Consider the following 25,551-nt stretch of genomic DNA (forward strand, 5'->3'; position numbering starts at 1 on the left):
AAGACTATACATATATATATAACTTTCTATAGTTGATTTATTTTTTATAATTTACATCCAAATTAGTTAGCACGTGGTGCAACTATGATTTTGGGGGTAGATTCCTTAAGCCCATTACCCATTTATGACAAAGAACATTGATTTCAAAATTAATTGACAGAAGCATCCCTAACTGTAAAATGAATTCCTATGAAAGCCAAAGATAAGACAAGAAGAGGTATCCCCTACTTTATTTACCATTCTTGACTAACTTCTGGATAAAACAATAAAATAAAATAAAGAAACAAGACTTATACGTGTCTTGTATGCTTTATAAATGTCTTATAAATTAAAAGCTTTACTTATTTGAAGAATACATCATTGTATACTTAGAAAACATGCACAAAAAATATTGAGTGGGATGGGGGAATGAGCAAAATAGGAGAAAGGAATTAAAAGGTATAATCTTCTGGGGCACCTGGGTGGCTCACTCAGTTAAGTGTCTGACTCTTGATTTCGGCTCAGGTAATGATCTCACAAACTGTGAGACCTGTGTCCCCATGTTCTAGTGGGGATTCTCTCTCCCTCTCTCTTTGCCCCTCCCCTGCTTGCACACATGCACGCACTCTCTCTCTCTCAACTTCTAGTTATAAATAAGTTATGAAGATTAAAAAGTACAGCATAGGAAATATAGTCAATAATTTGTAATAATGGGTGCACCTGGGTGGCTCAGTTGGTCAAGTATCTGACTCTTGATCTCAGCTCAGGTCTTGATCTCAGGGTCATGAGTTCAAGCCTCACATTGGACTCCAGCCTGGGCATGAAGCCTACTTAAAACAACAACAACAATAATATTGTAATAATGTTTTATGGTGGTGAATGATGACTATATTTACCATTGTGAGCACTGAGTAATCTATAGAATTGTCAAATCACTTATGTTGTACACCTGAAACCAATATAACACCGTATGTCAACTACACTTCAATAAAAATGTTTTTAAATAAAAATTGTAAAAATTGAATGCTAAACTTTTGAGCTAACAAGATAGTTCAATATTGTGACTGGTTAAAAACATGTCTTTTAAAATATTTTTTTCCTATCTATCTACAACAATAAATTTTAAGGTATAAGAATATCTCTTTTACAATAACAAAAATATTTTAAGTTCCTATGACTAGACTTATAAAGAAAATTTCTGGATTCCTAGTAAGAGTACTTGTATGCTATTTATAGAATTTATACTATGAACACCTTGATCATAGGAAAATCATAGGGCAGGGACAATAATACAGACTGGCAGGTCAGTTGAGAGGTCATTGGTATATTCTAGGCAAGAGATAATAAGGCTCAGAACTAGAAGAATGGCAACAGGTATGGTAAAGAGACAAAAACTTGGCTGATATTTAAGAACTAGAGTTTGACAGAGGGTAGTAAATGAGTGAATAAGAGGTGAGGGGAATAGTTAAGAATAATTCCTAGCCTTATGCAAATTACTGACTGAGATAGGAAATACAGGCACAAGAGCAGGATCTGGAGACGAAAACAGGCTGAGACATGATATATTTGAGTTGGCGGTGAGACATCAAAGTGAAAATCCAAGTACCTAATGTATGATTGTTGACATTAAAAGATCATTTCATTTATTCTATTTATTTATGAATATTTATTGAAACTTTGGTCAAAGATGAAGACATAAGAGTCTCCTGGTTGCTGTGTGGAGCATGAATCCCAGAGATGGAGACATCTCTTTGAAGGGACTCAGAGTCAATTTCAAGAATTAGAGGTGAATACCAAAGGACAAGGGATTAAAAGGGATGGGAAAATGGACGTGGGCAGAGCTCTAAGGGATCACCAACATTCAACAGGAAAGAAGGAACCTTAAAAAAAATATGAAAAGGAGTGGCCCAAGAGGTAAATGGAAAAGCAGGTTGCCATGGTGCCACAGAAATTACAGGCGACAAATTACAGATGACAGTTAATTGTACCTAACAGCAGGGAGCAGTTAAATAACATGAGACTTTGAAAGAGCCTCAAAATCAGAAAAATATTGGTGATGCTTGATAAATGAGTTGAAAACTAGAGGTAAACAGATGAAGAAAGTGAAAGAAGAAAATGTTTTCGAGATTTGTCCATGAAGAGGAAAGGAAGTTATGAGGCTGTAATTAAATATAGGTGGTAAGAGTTCAGAGAGGGTGTTTTCTATAAGTCATCATCTCATAGTGGTTTTACAGGAATTCTTATCCAAAAATCAAGGAAGATTCTCCTCTCTTTGCCATGCCCCCAATTAATACGTTTTCTTTAAATTTTTAATGTTTATTTATATTTGAAGGAGAGAGAGACAGAGTGAGGAGGGGCAGAGAGATAAAGGGAGACACAGAATCTGAAGCAGGCCCCAGGCTCCAAGCTGTCAGCACAGAGCCTGACACAGGACTCGAACTCACAAGCCATGAGATCATGACCTGAACCAAAGTCAGATGCTCAACCTACTGAACCACCCACGCAACCCCCCCCCCACCGCACACACACATTTTTTATATATACATATATGTTAATAAGTCAGTGACTAAATCATTCAGAGCTCATACAGCCAGACATAAGTTATACTGGGTTAATCAAGAAAAATATCCTTTTATTTTCCATTCAAGATAACATTAAACAATACCCAAAAGTTGTCCACAACGGTTTCTCAGACATAAGTAAATATGTCTTCTTATGATATTTTGGGCTACAAGTAACAGAAAACATCAATTCCACTTGCTTAAATAAAAAAAATATTTTTTTTATCTCACACAAAGGAAGCCCAGAGGTGGGAGAAATCTAGGGTTGGTTAAATCAGAAAATTAAAAAATATCAAGCTTTACTGGTACACGAACCTGGTTTGGAGAATGGACAAGACTGGGTCTTTCCCCTGCTGCCTATGCCTAAGGATATAAGTTTCATTCAGAGTGACATGCCCATGTCAGCAAGCGCATATGGCTGTCACACCCAAACCACGCTCTTTATGAGAAATGAAGATGATACATGGATATCTTTCCTGATTCTTGCTTCTATTTCTCAATCAGTTTACGATTTTCTCAGGGAAAAAAGGTGCTATTTGCTGGAACTTGTCAAATCCCAATACCAATTATGATTAGTGACAGGATGAAACTCTGACAAAATAACTGAGGCTTTACTTTCCTGATTCAGTGGCATCCATTACCACAGGAGGCAATCAATAGTGAATGAAGTTTCTAAATAAGTTTTTTTATTAACTCATAACATAGAAAATGGTCTTGAAGCCAAGGCTTAAAGGTACAGTATCAAAAGTCTTTCTTAGTTCCAAAAGTTTAACTTGAAATATCAAGCCAGTCCCCAATGAATTCTGTCCATAAAGTTAATACTCTAAACTGGTATCTTTCAGACTGCAGGTTGAGATCCATTAATGGATTGTGAAATCAACATAGTAGACTGCAACTAGATTTTTAAAGAATTTTTTTATTTATATATTTTTTTAGAGAAAGAGGGGGAGAGAGCAAGAGAGGGACAGATAGAGAGGGAGAGCAAGAGCCCCAAATAGGCTTAACACTGTCAATGAAGGGCCTGATGTGGGGCTCAAACTGACGAACCATGAAACCATGACCTGAACCAAAATCAAAGGTTGGATGTTTAACTGACTAAGCCACCCAGGTGCCCCTAGATTTATTTTTATTTTTAATGAGAGACTAGAATAGAATAAAACTCTTACATATCTATCTATCTACATATGTATCTACATACCTATCTACATATCTATCTTACATAGATAAGGATAATTACTGTTTTGGGAAATTTTATTTTGCATACATGTGCATGCACGTGTGCATATAATATAAAATATAATTCTTACTATGAATTGTGTCAAGGACTTGAAAGACACTGCCATAAACAATAAATTTGGGAAAACATTGAGGAAGAGCCTGATTGCCCAGCTTCTCAATGGATTAGATAAAGGAGCTCCAACTAAGAACATGGTTGATATCAGGTGACAAGACTATGACAAGACTTGAATGCATCGCAGTAGCCTCCTCTTCAACCTTGGCATCACTTTCTACAGTTTGTTAATCAAAGGTCAACCCTGGTTCAGAGGCAGGTGATCCTCCTCCTGAAGGTCATGAGTAGCCTAATGTTACATCACATGCCTATATCGTTCACCTCCCTCATCTCATCATGCAAGCATTTTATCATCTTACCTCATCACAAGGAGAAGAAGGGTGCAGGACAACAAAATATTTTGTGAAAGAGACCACATTCACACAACTTGTATTACGGGATACTGTTATAATTGTTCTACTTTATTATTGTTGTTAATCTGTTACTATGTCTAGCTTATAAATTAAACTTTCTCATAGGGATGTATGTATAGGAATAAACATGGTATATACAAGGTTCAGAACTATCCATAGTTTCAGGCATCCGCTAGGGGTCTTGAAACATATCTGTTATGGATAAGAGGGGAACCCTATACATCGAAAATGCAGCCTGAGGATGAGTCTTGCATCCTAAGCTGGACATCCGAGAGAAGAAAGAACATTTCCAGGAAGAGGAGCAGCAAGCACAAAGATTAGAAGAAATATAAAGATTTGGGGAAATATAGAGTGTATTAGGAGGATAAAGAAAGGGTACATCTAGCTGAAGCCAAATGAGACTGAATGGTGGAGGGCTGAGGTCAAATTGGATGCTCATACAGTAGGAGAGTTGTTTTTGATGGTCAGTCATATGTTACAGAATATCTTTGCCCTGGTGAATAGGAAGATAGCAGAATGGCCTAGAAGAGAAAAGAACTAAGAGCAAGATTTTTCTTTAATCTCATCAATAGGTAGGGCCAAAGGAATAGACAATATTTGTAGCAGAGGCCATAAAAATAACAAATATGATCTATTCTAGGGTGAAAGACTTAAAATGGGAATGGGCTAGAGAAAAGAGTTCTAAGATAAAAGTCTCCTTCTCTTGGGCATTCCAAATAAGTCTACTTGTGTGCATTACTGGAATAATTCATACTGTTAATATCATAAATAAGTGTTTTACACTTCCACCATACCTCAAAGTGTTTTCACAGCCATTAGTCATATGATTTCCACAATCACCTTGAGAGGTAATAAGGAGATATACCACTCTCTCTGTTTTAAAGATGGTGACACTATATTCCAAAGAGCCTTCTGGTTTTCCAAGGCCACACAGTTAGTGAGGAGACTAATTCACCAGGGCTTCTTGCTCTTTGCCCAGAATTCTCTATATGATGGGCCATATTTCACAGATTATCATTCTCGAATAATGACTCATCAATATGTTTATTAAAATTATTCCAAGAATTGAAATGGTCTAATATTTCAAGGAGAAAGCCCATTCGAAAGGCTGCTGTGGCTTGGTGTAAGTTTATTTAATAAATATTTTTCTTATTTGGAGGTTTTAATTTTAAGTATGCGGTCTACTCTTTTTGTATGATTATTTGCTCAAAAAAATTTTAGTCAGCAACACACCTCATAAAAATTTAATATGTTTCAGAGCTCTTTTTACTGTGTAAAAAAGCACAAATCAGGCATTCTTGCATTTTGAATGTGGCGCCCCTGTAATTGGGCTCTCTCTAAGGAAGCCTCTTCCAAACCTCATAGTGAAATTGCTCTTTTTAAAAGAAAACAACACTAGAACAGAGGGCTGTCTCAGCCTGGTCCTCCACTCACCATGAGTCTGAACATCAACCACTCAGATATGTCATGACTTTTCCAGTCACCTACATATTTCTTTCTTTAATCTTGAAAAGGCCCAGATCTCAAGTATGCCACTGGCTTCCAGAGATGTGGAGAAGAAGGATGACTCAGCAGCCAAACAGCCTTGGGTTTGGATCCCATTTCTGCTTCTCCTTGGACAGGTAACTGACTAAGTTAACTCATCTCTCTGAGCACCATTTTCTCACCTGTACCATAAAGTGGTAACGTTTCACATCACAGGGTTATTGCATGGATATAAGAGAGTGGACTGGAAAACACTGAGCCCGAAATGGGTCCTCATGGCATATTCATTCCCTGAGAGCCTCTGAACAAGAGGATTGCCAAGAGAACAATCCCTGGATTCATTACTTTCCTTACTTAAGGGATTAGCACTTGACCTCCCAGCCTTGCTCTTTTACCAGGCTGAGAGCTTTATACCCATGGGTCCTTCCCTTGTCCTAGTCTATAACAAGCTTCTTTGAGCAATGAGTTGGTAAATTTATTCAAAGTTGGAAAGCAACTTCATTAATTCCTTCCATCAAAAAATATTTATTCAGCACTTAGTATGTGCAAGCCATTGTTCTGGGCATTGAAGTTACAGAAATAAAGATGATAGACAAGATTCTTGTTATATTGGGGCTTACTCTCTACTGGAGGATACAGACAATAGGTAGACAAGCCAATAAACAAAAAGCGATATTCAATAGAGATTTATTTAACATAGATTAAAATAAGGTGGCCTGGTAGGATGTTGGGAGAAGGTCTTTCTGAGGAAGTGACATTTAATCTGAGAAGCAGATTAAATATTAGAACATTTAATCTGATTAGAAGGGCCTGCCCATATGAGAATCAAGAGAAAAAGCAACAACCCTGAAAGGAAATTAGCTTGAGGTTTTCATGGAACGGGAAGAACACGAGCATGGCCGGTGTGAGTGAACACAACTGGAGTCATAGGGTGAGGAGGGACTGGCTAGAGATGAGGGTGAGGAAGGGAGACATCAGATCACTCGGTACTTTGTAGGCCAATAAAGAGGCAGGATTTTGTTTTAAGAGGAATTGGGTCCATTAGGGGATATTAAACAATGAAGTGTCATGACTTAATATTTTTCAAAGTTCACTCAATCTGTTCTTTGGAAAGTGAGGTCAACGGGCACCCTCCTACACTGTTGGTGGGAATGTAAACTGGTACAGCCCCTCTGGAAAACAGTGTGGAGGTTCCTCAGGAAACTAACACTAGAACTCCCCTATGACCCAGCAATAGCACTGCTAAGAATTTACCCAAGAGATACAGAAATGCTGATGCATAGGGGCACATGTACCCCAATGTTCATAGCAGCACTCTCCACAATAGCTAAAACATGGAAAGAGCCTAAGTGNGAGGGGTAAGAGGGGTATTCCCAGAAAGGATAAAAGGGTGGTCAGACTGTGTAGGTCACCATGGAGATGGAGACAACTGAACACACTTAGGATATATTCTAGAACTTGAGCTGATACAATCTGGGGGTGGATGTGGTAAAGAGAAAACCAACATTACCCCTAGGATGTTGGTTTGGTCAAGTGGGTGAATCATGGTACTGTTCACTGTTACAAGGAAGATGCAGAAGGAATGGATGGAGGGAAGGAGAGAGGAAGAAATTTAATTGTTCTTCTCTGGCTTTTGTTAAAAGATCGGATCTCAGGACAGGAGTCAAGACTAGTCTACATATACAGAAGCCTTCATCTTTTCATCCCCAGGGCTCAGTTAAGTGCTATACACAACCTAGGGACCTCAGTAGTTTGAATGCATATAATCTGGAGAAAAGAGTACAACCTTGAAATTCCAAATTTGTTGTTTTATCTGCAAGTCTCTTAATTTCTCCACACTCTAATTTCCTGTCCTATATAATTGGAATAATGAGAGTTGCCTATACCATGGAATGTTGTATCAAAATTAGACATGATGAAAAGATATTTTAAAACTATAAGCCACTGGGCAAACATAAGTTTTATAGAAAGGATTAGAATCTCATGTTAGAAGGTAAGCTTCCTGAGGATAGGGACTCTGTTTCATTCATCATCTCCAATCCCTAAAATGGAGGTTCACAAAAAATATATGTTGAATGAATGAATTAATTAATAATAATAGGTTCTTATAGAATACAGGACCAGAGGTTGTAACCATCAAAGATCCCCAGAACATTATGATATAGTTAGTTTGCTACACATCTGTCTACTCCATAGCCTGGAACCTAACTTAATTCATCTTTTTGTAAGCTCACTAAAGTTCAGCACACAGTAGGTGTGCAATGCACACTTATTGAATCCGATTCTCTGCAAACCAAACTGTGAAGGGCCAGCAGCCACCTCGCAAGCACCGTGTCTCACCAGGCAGCTGCACCAGCTAATGCCTGTGGGCACCTCCTAGTTTGAGGACCTGAAATCTTATAGTTTCACCTCTCAAACTTGGATGCTCCTGTGAAGCAAAGTGTGCCGAAGACAAAAGGGAATTCAGGAAGCCATGGGATTTGCATGGTTCCTCCTATGGAATGCTAATTTCACTAGAAAAGTGGAGTGGGAAAGTGGGGCTAAAAATACCCCACCTCTTAGGTCCAACTTGTTCATTACCATGTCCCCAGTATTTGGTGAGAGCTAGTTCTCAAAATATATTTGTTGCATGAAAGAATTAATAAATTCATGAATACATATTAAGACACACTTAAGGAGGCTATAAAACAGAATTCCTAATTTTTTTAAAAGATAAACAGGACTCTTAAGAATTTCAGCTTTGAAGTAGGCCATGCCCAGCTACATCCTCCAGATTCCATTGGCTACAGGAGCCTAAACAGTCTCTGCCCTTTGAGTGGTACTGATGTGTATGAAACAGGAAATGGGAGGCTCAAAAGACAGATGCTTTTGAGTGGCTGCAGTCGGCTCACTGTCTTTCCAAACACCATCTTCAGCCCCTTAACTTGGCATTTAAGGAACATGCACTCCAAAATGTAAGCTCTTTAACTCAGCGTCTGCAAGAGAAGGGAGAAGTAAATCATCCGCCCAGGCCCCACACATCTTCGAGTATGCTTCCTCATCCGAATATGGGGAACCTCCACTTCTGTGTCACAGTGATATCATCATTATATTGGAAAATTCCTTATATGTTGGAGGTATATACTAGAATACTTAGGGATGAAATGTCATGATACCTTTATGTCTTTAAAATAATTAAGCAGGGGAAAAAAGAAAGTAAAAGTAGAAAATTGACAATTACTATTCATCTAGATGAAGGAAAAGTGGATGTGCATTATGTTATTTTTAGGCTTTTTTTTAGCGTGAGAGAGAAACAACACAAGCAGGGGAAGGAGAGAGAGAGAGAGAGAGAGAGAGAATCCCAAGCAGGCTCCATGCTGTCAGTACAGAGCTCGGCACAGGGCTCGAACTCACAAAATTAAGAGATCATGACATGAGCTGAAACCAAGAGTTGGATGCTTAACCAACTGAGCCACCCAGATGCCCCATATTATTTCTAGTTTTATATGTGTTTGAAAATTTTCATGATAAAAGTAAAAATAAATCAAAATGTCACACAGAAGGAATATCTCCCTGGAAGATCACTGAGAGGATTAAATGAGATATTTATGCCGGATTCATGGTCTATGCTCAGTGACTGTTAATTCTACTAACTCAGGAGCTCAGACATAGACACACACTCTTAACACCTTTTCCTCTGAGAATGTACAGAAACTCTTACTTCTTGGTGACATGATCAATCATATAACAATCCTGTTTCAAAGCCTTGTATGGTAGGTTTGTATCTAAGATCTCTTGGGCACAAAGACTGATGACTTTCGTGATGATGGGCCACTGAGTGTTTTCTATTGACCATTTCTTTCTGGAAGGATGGATGAGGCAGAGACAAGCGCTGCACGTTTGACATGAGAGAAAGGTGGGCACAGCCACACTTTTACCCACATGAAATAAAAGCATGAACTTGGGCAATGGAGCCTTGGGTTTCTCAGCTGCACAACAGATCACAGTGCTATCAACGGCAGCACTCTGAGGATTAAGTAAGAGCTTGTGCGCAAATGGGCTAAGACATAATAGCACGTGGTAGGTGTGAGTGGTACTAACTGCCTCCTACTGACCCCTTGCCAAGGAGACACAAAGGATTTTTTGGCAGTGGCTTATTGAAGGGTTGGATGCAGTTAGTGGGTGTACATACTGACCTCCAGTTAGCGTCGGTTATTCCACTCTTTGTTTTTTATTGGTTTTCTTTTAATTAATGTATATCATTTAAAATTTCCCCTAAATTATATTATTTAGAGAAAAATGGGAAATAAGAAAAGCTATTATTTCAACAAAAAAGCTATTGCTTTTTAAGGTTATTTATTTATTTATTTTGAGAGAGAGAGAGAGAAAGAGAGAAAGAGAATCCCAAGCAGGCTCCACACTGTCAGCACAGAGCCCACCAACCATGAGACATGACATGAGCCGAAACCAAGAGTCAGAAACTTAACTGACAGAGCCCCCCAGGTGTCCCAACAAAAAAGCTACTTTTATTTTAAATGTTTTATTTATTTCTAGGAGAGAGAGAGAGAGAGACAGTGTGAGCAAGGGAGGGTCAGAGAGAGAAGGAATCACAGACTGAAACAGGCTCCAGGCTCTGAGCTGGCAGTCAGCACAGAGCCCGATGCGGGGCTCGAACCCACGAACTGTGAGATCATGACCTAAGTGAAAGTCGGACGCTCAACCGAGTAAGCCACCCAGGTGCCCCAACAAGCTACTTTTAAAATGCATCTCAGAAGCAGGACTAATTCAAGCCATAGCTAACATCTGGTTGGCAGGCAGGACAGGTCTTAAGGTCCTGATAGTATATCAAGGAAACGGAGTTATCAACTGGCCAGCAAGTGGGAGAATCAGACCAAGCCCTACACAGTGGGTGTGGATGGAGGGATGGAGTGCAGGGGCTATTCTCCTGTGAACAAATGTGCTTCCTCCAGGGATAGGAGGGACAGGACAAAAGCAGAGCTCATCTCCTTTCCATTGCTTCAGCCTGGTAGTGGCAAAGCTGTGACAAGAACAATCCAATGACACAGACCCAAGCAGGATGACGTTTCAAGTACACAGAGCACCTGATTCATCAGGATGGGAGATCAAGTATCAACAGTCTTCTGAAGGCCCAGAGCAGAGCACTGAGTCTTCCCTGGGATTTGTGAATGCTCTGAAACAGACCTACAATAAATAAGACCCAGGAGGAGGGTCCCAGAGCACTGAAATGCTGCTTCTTAGAGAGGCAGGGCAGAGCAGACTTCTTATTGCTGGTCTGTGGGGAAGGTGATGCACATATATGAATGCTCAAGTCACATTCCGGGTCTGCTTTCTGTGGGGGAAGGGTGCTTCTGACAGGTGCAGAGAGTCCCCAGGGCAGGGCTTCCTCTAGAACTGTCAGGAAGAGTAGACAAGGACCCAAAGAAAGGTACTTGTTCCAGAACCCAGAGGTGAACCCAGGTAAGGAGCATATAACCTCCGCTCCACATCTGAGCCTCACAGAGGCATGCACTCATGCATTCTCTCACTTACGCTGGCCCCAAATGTCACAGAGCATTACTGCATGCCAGAAACCATGCTAGTCCCTGGGGGATCCAAATATTGCTGCTAATCCCCATTCAGTCATTTGTTCATTCATTCATTCATTCATTCAGGGTATTACAAGGAGCCACTTGTAATACCACTTGAAACACACCAAGTTCTAGAGTTGCAGCAGTGAGCAAGACAGACCTCATTCCTGGACGCACTGATATTCTCATGGTTAGAGGGTATTCTGGTGGTCAGATGGCCTCAGTAGAAAGCCCTTGGACAGGTAATTTGGCCTCTCCAAGTCTCAGTTTCTTCAACAAATAAAATGGGTATTACCCTTCCTTCCCTCAAGACTTGGTATAAGGTTCGGAAGTCAAAGATCTGAAAGCTCTCTCCTGCACTCACAGGTTGGTGAGTATACTATGGAGAGAGGGGCTTTTGTAAATTCGCCCTGGGCTATTTACCTACAGACAAAGAAGGCACCAAAAAGCTATATCGAGTTACTGGCTCATAAATGGGGAAACAGGGAATTTCATAAAGAGGCCACTGTGAATGCAGTGACTTATTGAGTGTAGAAGGCTGTTGGGGCAGGACAAGAATCATTTCCACTTACATTTGAAGAGCATTTTGTGGTTTACAAAGAAGTTTTTGTAATGCCTAGAGTGCCTCAACAAGAGGGAGTCTTGCTCAGGTGTGACCGTCCGGTGGCAGAAGCTGTGTACCTGGTGCGCCCACCCTGGAGGCGACACACTTAACTCTGATATTTTGTAAAGATCTTTATACCTGATAAAATTTGAGAGTAACTGAATCCAGACAATGGGGGTGGAGGGTGGGGGGGAGAAAAAGAACCACATGCTGATCACTACACATAAGCTACAAACTGATGCATACCTTACAGACACAGGCCATGACTTCTCAGACTTTCTCAGACACCAGCATGTACCCATCAGTAATACTTCCTGCAGGTAGCAATTTTCAGCAGCTGAAATGAGAGAAGGGGAAGGGAAGGGATGTCACAAGGGAGAAGTTCGTTAACATCTGCTGGGGTGGGCAGACATTCCTGAGCAAAGCCTTGTTGGAGGTTCTGACACTCAGCCCCCTAATCCAAGATGAGACTTCCTACAGGACAGGGTGGGGTTGGCATTTGCATTGTCTCCCTGATGGAATCCTGTCCATTTCCTCTTCTGGGACTAAGATGCTTAATTGGTAAGAATTCCCAGTCTCCTGGGGCACCTGGGTGGCTCAGTCGGTTAAGCGTCTAACTTCACCTCAGGTCATGATCTCACAGTTCGTGAGTTCGAGCCATGCATCAGGCTCCACAGAGCCTGAAGACTGCTTTATTCTGTGTCTCACTCTCAATCTGATCCTCCCCTGCTGGCGCTCTGTCTCTCTCCCTCTCAAATCTAAATAAACATTAAAAGATTTAAAAAAAGAAAAAAGAAGAATTCTCAGTCTCCTTATCTGCAATTGCTGAGATTTCCTTGGCTGTATTTTTATGATTCTTATTGTCGCTTTCCTAATGGTGACAGTGCAGCTCCTTGTAATACCAAAACTTGGGGACGCCCATTATCTTCCTCTAGACACCTTACGAAGGTCCCCACTACGCCTCTGTAACTGAGGGTGATGTCGATCTACTTATCCCTGTGGTGTAGCGGTGGGAAACATGATGTGAGTAGCCCTGATTTTTAGCACTAGCAGAAAGTTCTGCTTCACTGTGCATACATCAACAACTGTATGTTATTTCCTGTACTGCAAAAAAAGAAAAGAAAGGAAAGAAAGAAAAGGGAAGGGAAGGGAAAGGAAGGGAAGGGAAGGGAAGGGAAGGGAAGGGAAGGGAAGGGAAGAGAAGAGAAGAGAAGAGAAGAGAAGAGAAGAGAAGAGAAGAGAAGAGAAGAGAAAATGACAGGTTGTGCTTTCCATCTGAGGTATTCTGTGGCTTTCTTGCTGGCCATTTTCAGTGTATTCATGTGTAGACTATTCCTCCACAGCCAGTACCACATTTAAGCCTCAAGACAACACTATCATGGTCACAAAGTAGAAAGCCGTATCATANNNTGGTCTTGTCCATCTCATCCAATTCCAAACTCTCTGAGAGCCCCCAGTCAATCACTTAGCTACTTTCTAGTAAGCTTTCATAGAACCTCTCTGATCCTCAGTCTCTTTACTTCTATCCTAGAGGCTCAGGTCATTCCATCCATGTCTGTTGTTTCTGCCTTGACTCTGGCTACAACTTGGTGTGGAAATCAGCTTACATGGCAGATTCCACAGGAAATCCAGTCAGCATCTCTGCCATAGCCATCTTTCCCAGGCTTCAGTACAATGTGTCTCCACTCTCTGCCCCTTGCTCACATGTGTCCTCTATAAATAAATAAATAAATAAATAAATAAATAAATAAATAAATAAATAAAAGTTTCTCCAAACACAGTCACTTCTAGAAAGGAGGGTTGAAGACGCATGTCTCTCCTCTTCCACGAGAATAGAAAGAGCAATAACATGTCCCTTCCCACCCCAGGTTCTAATGAGGACCCCATGAAGGCGTGGGTGTGAACATTTTCTGCAGAAGGCAAAGAAAGTCCTGTCAAACACAGTGCAAGAGAGTGGTGACAGCAGGGTGTCACCAGAAGCCAGGGGCAAGGCCAGGGTTTTTCACACATGTCAGCCACAATGACACTAAGAAACACATTTGGTTTTGGTCTTGGTCTTGGTTTGTTTTTATTTTAAAGAGAGAGGGAGCATGCACACACATGAGTGGGGGATGGCCAGAGAGAGAGAGAGAGAATCTCAAGCAGACCCCATGCTTAACATGGAGCCTGATGTGCGGTTCTATCTCATGACCCTGGGATCACGACCTGAGCCGAAATCAAGATTTGGACACTCAAGATGCACCTGGGTGACTCAGTTGGTTAAACTCCTGACATCAGTTCAGGTCATGATCTCATGGTTCTCACTGCCCTGCATCAGGCTCTGTGCTGACAGCTCAGAGCCTAGAGCCTGCTTCAGATTCTGTGTGTGTGTCTCTCTCGGCCTCTCCCCCACTCATGTCACTCATGTTTTCTCTCTCTCTCTCTTTCTCTCTCTCTCTCTCTCTCAAAAAAAAAAAAACACTGAAAACTTAAAAAAAAAAAGATTTGGACACTCAACCAATTGACCCACCCAGGCACCCCAATAAGAAATATATTTGATGTCTAGACCTATTACACACACACACACACACACACACACACACACACACTTGGAAACAAGGTCTCACAAAGCAATATCCACCCTATTATGTATAGTCTACTCTAAGTGTGCACCCTGTTCCCTCCCATTGCATCTTCATATGCTAGTGGTACCCACAAAACTCCTTTCAGAGCCCACCAATGCAGGTTCTTACCTGCAAGAACCCTGATGTAGTCCCATTCTTATTCTGCAAAGAAGAAACCAAGGCCCATTCCTTTTTTTAAACATTTACTTCTAGTCTACCCACTCACAGTGAGCTGAACTTAGGCACTGACAAATAATACATGGTGCCCTTGAGGACTTCACAGTCTAGAAAAGGGGTGTGAAGAGGCAAGTCTGGGCAATGGCTGGCCTGAGTTCACATCATTCCAGGGCAAAGACTAGAATTAATACAACACATGTTTGTTGATTTCTTGCCTACAGTTTTTAAAAATAGCAAAACTTTTCTTTTAATTGTATTTTTTAAATATTTCCATTTGCAACCACAATTGATTTAAAGACAAAAACAAGTTTCCTATAAATGCTCATGACTTTTGCTCTATGTATATACATCTGCTAGAGCCTGAGGTCCAAGCAAAGCATTGTAAGAGGGAAGGGTTGGACTTTAGAAGCCAAAGAATACAAGTTCCTACTTTCTTATAGCATTTTATCGCTTCAAATACTCTTCCATTAACATTGCTTACTTTATTTCAATCTTCCCCAAAACCCCATGGTGTTGGTACTCCCATTTCTGGGTAAGAAGCAGAGGCAGGGAACAGGAGATCCAAAGAGGGCTCCATACTGACAGCACAGAGCCTAACACGGGGCTCGAACTCACAAACTGCGAGATCATGACCTGAGCCAAAGTCAGATGTTTAACTGTGAGATCATGACCTGAGCCGAAGTCAGATGTTTAACTGACTGAGCCACCCAGGCACCCCTATAATCCCTTATAAATTTGGAAATTTTCATGTCATTATAAATATCATCTATACATTTCAGTACATCATAAATGGTCCTCACATGAGCACTGGGTGTTATATGGAAACCAACTTGACAATAAACTATTTTTTAAAAATAAAGAAATAAATAATAAAATTAAATTAAATTAAATAAATTAAATAAATGGTCCTCAGAAACTTTGCTGTAGCATCCCTTTCTTTGCATGGACTTCTATTCCCCAGTAAATGCCAGAAAACTGCCACAAGGCCACCCCTGGCTCGAGTCTCCATCCAAGAGCCCCAAGACATAAGCCAAACGTTCCCTGACTCCACATCCCTCCTCCCAACATGGCACTGACTCATATTCTCCACTCCCAGAGCGGGTTTCCTTCTCCAATCTGTTTATTTATTTTCAGAAATTCTCACAAGGCTAATGACAAAAAAAACTGACATTTGTCTAAAAGAGCTCAGACTGGGAGAAAATGCAAAGCCCCTGAAGGGACAGTTTATGAACCTGAGAGAGGGGATTTGAAACCCCAGTTGCAAGTCAGAGCAAGAGGTCACTGTGAGAACCAGACAGGAGACAAGTTCAACTGCAGTTGATCTATGCAAGGCCTAGATCCTTGCAGAATAAATATAAATAAATAGAATATATCCTTCCATGTGTTGGACTTACAGAAGAGTTCTCTTGTTAAATTCTCTGTCTGTCATTACACACACACACACACACACACACACACACACACACTGATACATAAAATAGAAAAAACAGAATTTGAGATCCACTTTATCAGGAATAGCTTATTAGTTGATAAAGTAGTTTATAAAGAATGTCTTAGGCCCAGTGACCTGTAAGTTGCCTTCCATGTAGGAGGTAATTCCAAATTTATTATTATAATATTAAATACAAGATTATACTGATTGTTTAAAGGCCATTTTTAGCACGGGAAAAAAGCTGAAAAGGCAGGAAAAAGTCAAACCAGAAAGTGTTATGTGGCACGGTGAGGAAATTATGCTGTAGGAAGAAAAGCAGCCACTGAATAATTGTAAACAACGCTAGTTGTGTGACCCTACTTGCATTACGAAAGACAATCCTGGACACAGAGGGAGATTCGGTTGGAAGAAAGCAAGACTGAGAGCAGATTGGCCAACTGGGCATCTAGTGTGATATTCCAACAGTAAATGATGACTGTCTGAGGGAAAGGAAACAAATCTCCCTGGGCCTCTTATGTCTCTGCACATCCTGTGAGTGAGACACTGACTGGACTCCCAGAATGTCTCTTCAAAGACCTTAGCATATCCAACAGCCTTGGAAGAGAGTGCCTCCCTCAAGAACAAAGGAAAAGTTTGCTTACAGCAAGATTGAGGTAGTGTCTCCCCACTACCTCCTGAAAGAAAGAGAAGGTGTGGCCACTGCCCATTATAAAATATTTGGGCTCCCTAAGCAGAGAGTTCTTCTCCTGCACGCACCTCAGCTCACCATGTGCTGGTGTCTTCTGGCTGTCGCTGCATTAGCCTGGGGACTCAGAGAAGTGGCACAATAATGCTGATGCTCTGACTCATGCTGTTGTGGTGAGCAGTACGCTGTCTTTTGTCTCTGCCCCACGAGTCTGTCTTTCACCAGCATCCATGAAACTGGCAGGCATGCGTGGCTGTTCACTGACAATTAGGGATCAATCTCCGGGGCCTTCACAGTTCCTGATATTGAAATATAATTGTTACAACATGAAGGAAGAGAAGAGAATGGATATGAGAGAAATTTAAGTGGTTTTTGGCAGCAAGAAAAGAACAAGTTTCTGATTTGAAATAAATGCATTCTCCCTTTTCAAGACACCACCTCCTTTCCAAGGACATGTCTGTGAATCTATTCAATTCTTAGTCCTTTGTGGTGCTGAAAAAGAGGTATGAATCAGGGGAAATTTGAGAGGTACAGACAATTGTGGTATTGATTTATATCAAAAACAGTCCAGAGTAGATTGCAAAACAACAGAAGAGAAGGAGAATACAAGATCCTTTGGTTTGGGGATACCAGCAGGCTGGTTTTAAAGAATGTTAGAGATTTTTAGGAAAAAAGCAAGAAGGGCACCTGGGTGTCTCAGTTGGTTAAGCGTTTGACTTTGGCTCAGGTCATGATCTCACGGTCCGTTGTTTCAAGCCCCTCATCACGCTCTGTGCTGACAGCTCGGAGCCTGGTGCCTGCTTCAGATTCTGTGTCTCCCTCTCTCTGCACCTCCCCTGCTCTCCCTCTCTCTCTCTATCAAAAACAAACATTAAAAAATTAAAAACAAAAAACAAAAAAAAGAAAGGGGCTACTCCTGTGTAGTTAAGATGGATGATAGATAGACGATAGATAGATGATAGATAGATAGATTAGATTATAGATAGATAGATGATAGATAGGTAGATAGATGATAGATAGGTAGATAGATAGATGATTGATAGATAGATGATAGATAGATAGGGACAAAAACAAGAAGAACAGACATCAAGCTTTGCTGTGTAAAATGAATGTGACCTCCCTTTAGTTCTTTATAGGATTCAGTAAAGGCTAAAATTGTTTTAGGTTTTTGTTTTTTGTTGCCGGACTCCTGGGCCTTTTTCTTTTTCTATGACTCTAAGCCATGGCTGAATTCAAGGCAAGATCCAGCAGGTCAGGATCTATGTGGGTTGTAGCTATGATACTTTAAGGGATGGCGATTTATTAGACATGCCCGTTTAAAAAAAAAAAAAAAAGAAGGAGGCATCTGTGATAGCACTCGGTTTCTGACTTAAATGTCTAGTTTTATGGGGTGCCATTTATCACACCAGGCAATACAGGTGGAGGGACAAGGTTCGGGTGAAGGTTTTAGGATTTGATCTTGAACGTGTTGAGTTAGGAGTGCCTGGTGGATGTGCAAGTGGAATGGCCTGGGCTGGAGTCGGTGGCACGTGCCGTATCACTGGGTAGAGACCAATGCCAAGGATGGATCCATGGGGCTCTCCACAGAGCCTGATGGGCCAGGGAGGAAGGAGAAATCCGGGGGAAGCGGTGTCACAAAAGCCAAAGGAAGATGATGTGTCGATGCTGCGATACCCTGCAGGAAGGCAGGTGCTGCGGTTTTCCCACTGCTCTCCAGCCAGAGTAAAACATGAAAACACAAATAGCAATACGAGACATAATATAAAAGACTTTCTTTAAAGTAACCCCATTTTTATCATGCTAAGTGATGTAAGTCAGTCAGAGAAAGATAGATATCATATGATTTCACGCATATGGGGAATCTGAGAAACTCAACAGGTGACACAGGGGAAGGGAGGGAAAAAGAAGATAAACACAGAGAGGGAGACAAACCATAAGAGACTCTTACATACAGAGAACAAACTGAGGGCTGCTGGAGGAGAGGTGGGGGGTGGGCTAAATGGGGGAGAAGCATTAAGGAAGGCACTGGTTGGGATGAGCAGTGGGTGTCATATGTAAGTGATGAATCACTAAATTCTACTCATGAAGCCATTACTACACTGTATGTTAACTCACTTGAGTTTAAATTTAAAAAACAATAATAATAAACTTAAAGTAAAAGCAACCCTATTTTATTTTATTTTTATTTTTTGAGGGGTGACTTCAACAGTATACATTTATTTCTCACACGTCTGGAGGCTAGAAGTCCAAGATCAAGTTGTTGGCAGATTCAGTATCTGGTAAGAGCTTGCTTCCTGGTTCATAAATTTGAGGATAAGTGTAAAAATTTTATCATGTTATAACCTGCTGCCCCAGTCTTCTCAACAATTACTTCTTTTGTTTTTTTAGAGGTTCAGAAACACATTTTATTTTATTTTATTTTATTTTTGTTTTGGTTTTTTTGTTGTTTGTTTTTTAATGTTTTCTTTCTTTTTTTTTTTTTTTTTTTANTCCATTCGTCCGTTGATGGACACTTAGGCTCTTTCTATGTGTTGGCTATGGTTGAGAGTGCTGCTGTGAACATTGGGGTACATGAAAGCAACCCTATTTTAAAACCGGGTCCATAGCCCTGCAGACCACACGTGGACATGAAGGGCATGGCAGTGAGTAGGAAGGAAAGTGAAGGCTGCAGGGCTCCGGGCCACAGCCAGCAGGGGCGGCCAGGGGCTCACAAAACTGACCCCGCAAGAGGCCTGTGCAGCATGATGGGGGCCTGCTCAGGCTCCACGTGTGAATCCGGAGCTTCACGGAAACTTCCCCCCTGCAAGGAGGCCCAGAATGCTGAGACCGGCGCCTGCAGCCTGGGTCAGGGGGGAGCAGGGGCGGCCGAGGCCCGCTGGGCCTGCTGCCGATGGCACGTCCCCTCTGTTCCCCCAGGCTCTTACCCCCATGGCCTCCCAGGACCCTCTGCTCTGTCCTCTCGTGGACTCTGCCCAACTTGGCCAGCCCCACACTGCGTCCTGGAAACACTCTGGGCAGTAGGTGGGGGGAATCAGAGCTCACCTGGTGGCCTTCCCTGGTCGCAGGGTCCCCTGCCCTACACTGTCTGATGCGGAGTCTGGGAAGCTGCTTTCTTATGCGCTGTGCAATGTTCCCTGTTCTCAGATGTGAGGGTACTCCATGTTGGCCAGAAAGGGAAAGGGCTCCTATGGCTTTAAATGTGTCTGAAGATTCACTTCCAGCCCACCTCTTCCCCACACCCCAGCCGCTTCTCCAACACCTTCATTCAAATGCCTGATAGCCATTCAATCACACAACACCTGCAAGACAAGAGTCTCTGATTTATTGCCCCAAGCCTGTGCACCTGTTCCCCTCCTCCACCACCATATGCATGTGTTCTCACTGTGCAAGGACTTCCTGGTCCTTCCCGTCCCTCCCCAGGCACTCCCTACTCATGCACACGTGTGTGCACACATACACACTCACACCCAGGTGATGAACAACTTCCGCCCATCACTCACCGAAAGACATGTGCATCTGTCCTCCTCCGTCTCCACGGCCTTCTTGCAGGTCTGCACGATCCTCAACTCTTGCCTACAGTGTCACTATGGCCTCCACATCCATCTCCTCCATTCAATCCACACCCTTTCCACACTCTGTTCTACGTGACAGCTGAAATAATGTTTTCGAAATACTCACCCAGCCGTGTTACTTCTCGGCATAGGATTTCGCCCAGTGTGGCCCTTATTTCCTATTGCCCACCCTTCCCCCTAAACACCATCTGCACTGGCTTCCCTCCCTTTCTCTGAACAGGCCGACCTCACTTGTGTCCCAAGACCTTCACACATGCTGTTCCTTCCATCTGGGACTCATTCCCCCAGTGGTCAGAAAGCTGGCCACTCCCCCCCCCCCCCCCCNCTCAGGGGGCCTTCGTTGTCCACTCCATCTGATGTAGACCCTGTCCTCAACTGCTCCATATCTCAGCCCCTGTTGGTTTTCTCGACAGCATTTATCAGAGTTTACACATAGTGTGTTCACTGTGTCCCATCTGGTTTTCTCACTCAACTGTCAGCAGCAAGAAGACAGCGACACTGCTGGCCTTGCTTATCATTCTAACCCCAGCCCCTAGCACCATGCCTGGCTCCAAACGAGGAATGATGGAATGAATCAACCAATCCAGCAAAAACTCAATGAATTGAAGAAGGGACAAGAAAGTGTGACTTCATCTTGGAGGTAGTGAGCAGCCCTTCCAGAATTTTAAGCCAAAAAGTAACCAACTCATATTCATACAGTATTTAGGAGCCAGCACAATTGTGGTGTGCACCATGGTGGGAGGGGCAAGCCTGGCTGTGGCCTGCAAGGAGAGGGGTCAAGGGAGGCATCTCGAGAAAGACATTTAAGGAGACACTCCCTCTCCCAGCCACACAGGGTGCAGTCAACACCTGAGGATGGGTGCCCCCGTAAATGTTAAGTCCTAGTTAAGTCCCAGTTGCCTCTATGCCTGAAGTGCTCATGCCACCTGGTCTTGGGATACGCTTTGGGAGGTTACTGAAGGAGTTCAGACAAGAGTTGAGAGCCGCCATAGTAATGGCCAGAAGGGGGCCCATCTGAGAGATATCAGAAGACCTAGAACCCACAAAGCTCACTCTCCAGCTTGCTTTGCACACCTTTCACTCAATCTGCCTAAAAACACACTGGCTTTCCTTTCCATTTGCTTAAGCTGCTTATTTTTAATGTTTATTCCCCATCCTCCAGAATTCATTATCTTAGCCACCTATCACTTCAAGAGCCAGGAGTAGCATTTTTGGTGAAAAGGGCTCCCACAGATGTTAAGAAAGGTTTGAGGCTCACAGACTCAGAATTTGAGGACTTTATAGCAGAAGAGAAACAGGAAGCCACTCATTATTCTAGCTATTCTTGAACCTGCACCCACAGAATGTTGCTGTCTGGGCCCGGGCAAGGTGTTCCAGTGAAAACAATCCAAAACTCATAAAACCCTTCTATTTTGCAGGTAATGTGACTTGGTGAAAGGGCATTAAATAAGTATATAGAAAATCACTCAAGTTTTTCTAAAATACATTTTTCTCAATTGTTTAGTATATTTGCCTCCATCTTTTTTTCACCCTGCTGTTATTTGTTTTTAAATTTCAAATAACCCTTACAGACCATGTAAAATATTTTATGTTCCGGGCACCTTGCTGGCTCAGTCAGGAGAGCATGAGGCTCTTGTTCTCAGGGTCATGGGTTCAAGCCCCATGTTGGGCCATGGAGTATACATAAATAAAATAAAATAAAAAAATTAAATAAAATAAAAGATTAAATAAATAAAATAAAATAGAAAATAAATAAAATAAAATGTTACATAAATAAATAAAATAAAATATAAAGTACATAAAATAAAATACATAAAATAAAATATTAAATACATAAAATGAAATATTAAGTACATAAATAAATATAAAATAAAATAAAATATAAAATAAAATGAGTTTTATTAAAACTAGACCTGAGGGGAGAGCACTTGGATCAGTCCCCTGCCTGGTCCCTGGTGCTCTGAGCCAGGGGACGTGGCTCTCCATCACAGCCTCGTCTCATTCCCCTGGGGTGAACCCATGGCTGCTCAGACGGGGCAGAGAGTATGACCTGAGTGTGGCTGCATCATAAATCGGGCGGCCCTACTGCTTCCGGAAACCGTGGGCCAGTGCTCAGGTGCGGGTCTGCTCAGGCAGCTCCCTTATGCAGGACTCCAGTGCCTTCCAGTGCCTCAGCACCTTCTTTCTAGCTTTCTTGCCTCTATCTTTATCACGTTTTAGATGGTCTGGCACCCAGCAGAGCATAATAAACAGTTATCTTTCATGTAACACGTCAGTGTTTCCCGGCTGCTAGAAATACCGCGACTTCCTCAACACTGTCTCCTGAACGTGACTGAGAGACGTGACTCTACCTCCCTTGATTTTCCAATATAATGAACTAAGATGTCCAAGTTTACATTAAGTTGACGGACTACACAAACTTGAAGACTTCCACCCCAGGCAGTGCAATTCCCATTACAGTCTGCTCTTTTCCGGGTTAATGCTTTCCCAACACATTTGCTTCCCATGTCAGTCAGGATGGGCTCAGTTTTGCTGCAGTAAAAGCAATCTCCAAATCACAAAGGTTTAAACATGCAAACACACACACACACACACACACACACACACACACACAGCGGTTCGCCTTAGGTGCATTTTCAATGCTGGTGGATGTTGTGGGCAGTTCGGGAGGGCTCTACTCTCCTCCATCACTCAGCACTTTTGTCTGGCAGACATACCAGCTAGCTACATGCTTCCAAAAGTAGGAAGGGAGTGTGGGAAAATCACGCATGGATTTTTTTCGTTCCTGCCCAGAAGGGACACATGCCACGTCTTTCAAATTTCATTAGCCAGCACAGGTCACATGGCTGTAGCTGATTTCAAAATGGGCAAGGAAGTTAAAACTTTACCGTGGGGAGAAGAAAGCATTTTGGGAACAGCCCTAATGATTACCACACTTCCCTGTACAGTTCACATGAAGAGAAGGAAGAGGGAGAGGAGGAGGAGAAGAGGAGGAAGAGAAGAAGGGGAAGAAGAAGGAGGAAGAGGAAAAGGAGAAAATGGTAAGAAAAGGAAGAAGAAACATTAAAAACTGCTTGCACTAAGAGATAAGAAGGCTTAAATTTTCTTTTTTTTTAAAGATTATTTATTTATTTTGAGAGAGAGAGCCCACACGAGTGGGGGAAGGGCATAGAGAGAGAGGGAGAGAGAGAAGCCCAAGCAGGCTCTGCACTGTCAGCGCAGAGCCCAACACAAACCTGTGAGATCATGACCTGAGCCGAAACCAAGAGTCAGAAGCTTAACCAACTGAGCCACCCAGGTGCTCCGAAGGCTTACATCTTCTTAACAAGATGTGTGGTCTTGGGTAATTCACTTCATCCCATGAAGTCTCAGTTTCCTCACCTATGAAATAGGATTAATAGTACCTGCCTCATATGGTAGCTGTGGAGACTCAATTAAATAATCTTTGACATAGTGGCCCCCAGGCCTGGCACAGAGTAGAATTCTCAGTCCATAGCCATTGCCTGTCTCTTGTATTACAGTTTTCAGAGCACTGTCAAGTCCATCAGCGTATGAGACCTCCCACCCCACAAGCCTGTAAGGTCAGTAGGGGGATGATTATTATCCACATTTACAGCTGTGGAAACGGAAGCTCTTGGAAATCAAGCTGCCCGCACTGTCACACAGGGTGAGGCCGGGAAGAGCTGGGACTTCAAGCTCTACCCCAGGGCTCTCGGCTACATGTCCTCCCTCCCCTTCTCCCTCTTTTTGGAGGTATTCGTTTTAAAAATTCACTTGTGATGGGCAAATATTTAGGCATATATCAAAGTGAACAGCTGAAAAATAAGAATGTAAACTCATGAACTTGGCCCGGGCCCGAAGACATAACACCTGTGTTATCCAAAGTCAGTGAAAAGCCTATGAACATATTTTTTGAAACATTTTTTACACGTGTTAATGAAAAACTCACTTGGGCTGCACACAGAAGATGGACGTGCCCAAAGACTTCAAGGGTCCCCAAGTGAGAGCATCCCCTCCAGGGAAGGAGGCCCCGGAGACAGGGAGCCGGGCAGGTGTGGTTTCCGTTCGGGGCTGCACGCATTGTTGCATTTGATAAACATGAACCCAGCGGCTGTGTAGAAGGATGAGCTATGCTAAAAGGCAGCCAGAAACAGATGCAATGTAAAGACCTTCATGCCTCTGTCTTAGTCTGGAGAGAGGTTGAGTTCTTAGTCTGAAAAGTGAAAGAGCAAGTCTGTCTTCTATCAAAGTGAACACATAAAGAAAGGACCCAGATTCTCCAGATAGACCAGTACAAGCTTTGTTGCCACCTCCCAGCATCCCTAGCCAACCACTTAGGGAGGGGGGAGGCCTCTAGGTCAGGACCAAGTAGGAGCTGTAGCTGCTGTTACTCTGCAGTCAGGTTCCAGCAGATGCAGAGAGAAGCGCAGGATCGCATGCTGTCCCAGCCCCCTGCGCGTCCCCGAGTAGCACAGCCACCTCCCTCAACAGAGCTTTGGCGCTCTCCAGAAACCCCTCTCCAGAGCCACTGCTTCCAGCACTCTGCCCTGATAGACCCCACCCTCCCTCCTCTTTTCCTTCTGCCTCGCTGTAACCTCAAAACTGAGGCTTGGTGAACCTCTGATCATTTCGTGTATAAGGAAACTAGAAAAAAATGCATGCCTTTCAAACTCAGGAGCTCTGGGGAAGGCGAGGTAGTCAAGTAGGGCTAAACCTCAAAGGAAGGGCCTCAAATTTTGTGTCCCAGGGGCCATCCTCTGCAGGTGCAGACACGTCCAGAGTGCGAAATTTGGGAGACAGAAAGCCTAAGGTAGGAAGCCTTCCAGGTGAGGACAAAGCTGAGTGCTGAGAGAGGATTCATGTCTTTGACTCTCAAATCTTTATCAAAGTTACTAAACTCACATTTACTTAGATGAGTAGATTTGGAGGGGAGACATAAAATGGCAAAGGGGCCAAGATCTGTTTCCCACCCACCTGGCCCAGAGCCAATCCAAGATGGTACACAGAGTTACGGGAGCAGAAACAAGCCATAAGGAAGAAGATGAAGAATTTGCAGAAATTGCAAGGAGGACTCTGGGTTCTCGGCACCAAAACACTGGGTGTTCCGACTCAGGCTTCCAAAATCCCCCAGGGGACAGAGTAATTCCCCTTGTGTGCTTCTGTTAGCTGAGTCTTCCCAACT

The sequence above is a fragment of the Crocuta crocuta genome, unplaced genomic scaffold, assembly GCF_008692635.1.
Source record: "Crocuta crocuta isolate KB4526 unplaced genomic scaffold, BGI_CrCroc_1.0 scaffold179, whole genome shotgun sequence".
Lineage (NCBI taxonomy): Eukaryota > Metazoa > Chordata > Mammalia > Carnivora > Hyaenidae > Crocuta > Crocuta crocuta.